Below are 3,097 nucleotides of genomic sequence, written 5' to 3' on the forward strand. Positions count from 1 at the left end.
TTTTCCCATACAATCTTGATTTCTTCCTTTTTAATATAAAAACAATAAAGCTAAACTTTTCTTCAAAGTCTCACATTGTTTAAGTTCCAATAAACCTCTTTTAAACAAGATATACACAAATCTGCTGATCCTATGACTGTTTTCTAAGATTACTGTTTGGCCTAGGATGCTGCACTTCCTAGTTACAAACGATCTCAGATTTTATATTTGTCTCATTAATCACCAAATTATCAACCTTAAGTGAGCTGCATCAGCTAGTACAACTGCTGCTGTGCAGAGGGAAAATCCTCAGTTTATACAGAAGTTATCATTTATCAGACTCCAGTATGCTCAGGCTGGTATGAGGCAACAGGTTAATCTATCTTCAGTGGCCTCCAGAGAGGTCATGATATAACACAGAATGTATGTTTTGAACCTTAACAGTACGAGGAAGACAGTAACCAAATGAATGAACAACTGCTAAGTATTTTTCTCATAGAACATAAGGACAATTTCCCTCTTATTCTACCCACTGAATTGGTACACTAATGAAAACAAATATTTTCTTTTTTAATGATGAAAATTTCTATTAAAAATACTGAATGCTTCACAATTTGTATGTCAATTTGTGTGTCAGCAGAGGCCATGCTAATCTTCTCTGTATCATTCCAATTTTAGTGTATGTGCTGCCAAAGTGAGCACAACAAACGTTTTTTAAACACTTTTACCCCAAGGCCAATCTGCTTTAATAATTTAAAATATAGTACGTAAATTGTCTTTATTTTATAACCTGCCTCTTCTTTGAAAATGGTAAAAATAGAATGATGTTATCACTTCAGTTTCTTTCTGTTTTGAAGTTTTAATATGAATTGTGAGAAGTACAACTAAAGCACCTCAAGAATGTGCTACACATTTTAATCTCAGAACACCACAATTTACTGCTTTGCCTCATCAATAAGAAAGGGTACTGGAGTGCATTATTTGGAATTAAACGTAAGTGCTTTCCCTGTTTAGCTCAGTCAAAGGTACCCAAAGAACTAAGCACCACTTAACAAATACATTTGTTTATTCCTGGTGAGAACATTTGCCAATCACAATGGCACTTCCTGAACCCCTACAGAGAAAGGCAATCTTCCATAAAAGCCAATCCTTTTCCTGGATAAGACCAAAATGCAGGACACTCGGGTTCTTTCTGTGCTAAGCTTTTGAAACACTTGTGCATTTAACTTTTAACCATTAACAATCGACTTTAACTAAAACCAAAGCAAAATATTCAACCTTCACAGAGTTCACATTCCAAAGAAAGGGTTATCCTTTTTAAAAAGGTTTGCTAAGACAAATGAGTTTCCCTTTTTAATTTCTAGTAACAACAGAGTTAGAAACATTTTTTGTTTTGGGGAAACTCCAAATTAAATTGAGACCAGTGAATCCTAGGCCAAATAAAAATCCTAAACAATCTCTTTAAGCTCTCGTATGAGCCAATCTGGTTGCTTTAATCACTAGTTTACTAAAGAAACAACAGCACTATCTACTTTGTGAGCTAACACAGAAAGGCATTCTCCTATAGTGAATGTTATTTACACTTCTTAAAAGTCCGAAGTTTTGGAAGTAAATTCTAGTAGTTGTGACTAAAAAGATGTCCTCTCAAATAAACACCAAAAAGGTTCTTAATGAATTACAGATGTTAGCCTACTGTGACCCTAAACGTATTTAAAAAACAGAAAGTAACTATTTTTTACTTAACCCTTTGTTCATTGTCTTCAAGTAGCTAATTCCTTCCAATAAGACATTCCCAAAATAAGTAGGAGCTCTGGGTTCCAAATATAAGACTTTTGTTCTGTCACCATTTAAAATTTTCCAGCAAGACTAACTTTAAATAATGTTAAACCATTTTGAGGTGTTGACTGACATACAAGCATACATTAGGGATCCTAACAAGTATTCAACTCACCCCTTGATCAACTGCCTTTCTCTCAAGAAGAAATTCTAGTTTTTTAAGATTTCTAGAAAGAAATTTCCAGAAAAAAGTCCTGTTAGTCAATGTCACAGAGTCAGAAGCAGAAAACACTCTCATAGTGGGGGCTTATCTTGGAATCTGTTTTTAAGAGACTGGAACGAAATACACAGATCCTCTTTTTTCATTAAGTGAGAATCCTGTTTTATGTCAAACTTTATAGGAGCCTAACTCTCTTTGTACTGGCTACTTACAATGCTAGAGAGGTATTTTTTCATAATTATCAGTGAATATGCACCATCTAATTCCCTATCTATCCCACATCCTTCCTTTTCTTCCTGCCAGTTTTAAAACTAACCGATGTCTGGGGGAAAAATACGAGAAAGTAATCCAAGCAAAAATTTGGCTCTGGAGATTATAAAGACTTCCTAAGGACGAACAAAATGCGAGAGTAGCCAGAACCTTAGGTATTTCAAAAGTCCAACTTGTTATTCACATATTCTAGAGTAGTTAGCAGGGCTCTCACACACTTGGTTTGGAAGCATAATCAAATTTCACACAGAGGTGGAAAGCCTATCTCTTCTTTGCACATGCACTGGTTGGCTCTGCTCAACCCAATCTTCACTTACACATAATCTGCACCTAGGAATGGAGGAAAATTAAAAAATAAAATAAACTTACCCTAGGTTGAAAAAAAATTCAGGAGGCAAGATGTTCTGAGTTATTCTAAACAAGAATGGGGCATTTTGTTTTATAAATGCTCTCTCTGGATAAAGACATATTTACTTTTCATGATCAAAAAAAGCTCATCCATGTATATACTCTAAGAACTGGGTCTATTTGTGTCAGAAAATACAAATACAAGGTTTCCTGGTTCTAACTAGTTTCCTGTCTGCTCTAACTGTATCTCCTAAAAATTACTTTAAATCATAATGTTTCACTAATATGGAAAAGGATGGATTCTGATCTTGGGCCTGCAGGTCCTCTTAATTAAACTAACAGGCTGGCTGAGCGATAGTTTATTTGGAACAGTTCTTCTTGAATCAAGTGAATGAGACTCAAATGAGGGAGGAAAAAAGGTACTTTTCAGTTTGAAAGCCACAGTTTATCTTTCTATAAATAGATTAGGAGAAAATGAAGAACACACTGGTAGCAGGAAGAAGC

Source organism: Elephantulus edwardii, unplaced genomic scaffold (assembly GCF_000299155.1).
Source record: "Elephantulus edwardii isolate Elephantulus edwardi_28Jun2011 unplaced genomic scaffold, EleEdw1.0 scaffold00030, whole genome shotgun sequence".
NCBI lineage: Eukaryota > Metazoa > Chordata > Mammalia > Macroscelidea > Macroscelididae > Elephantulus > Elephantulus edwardii.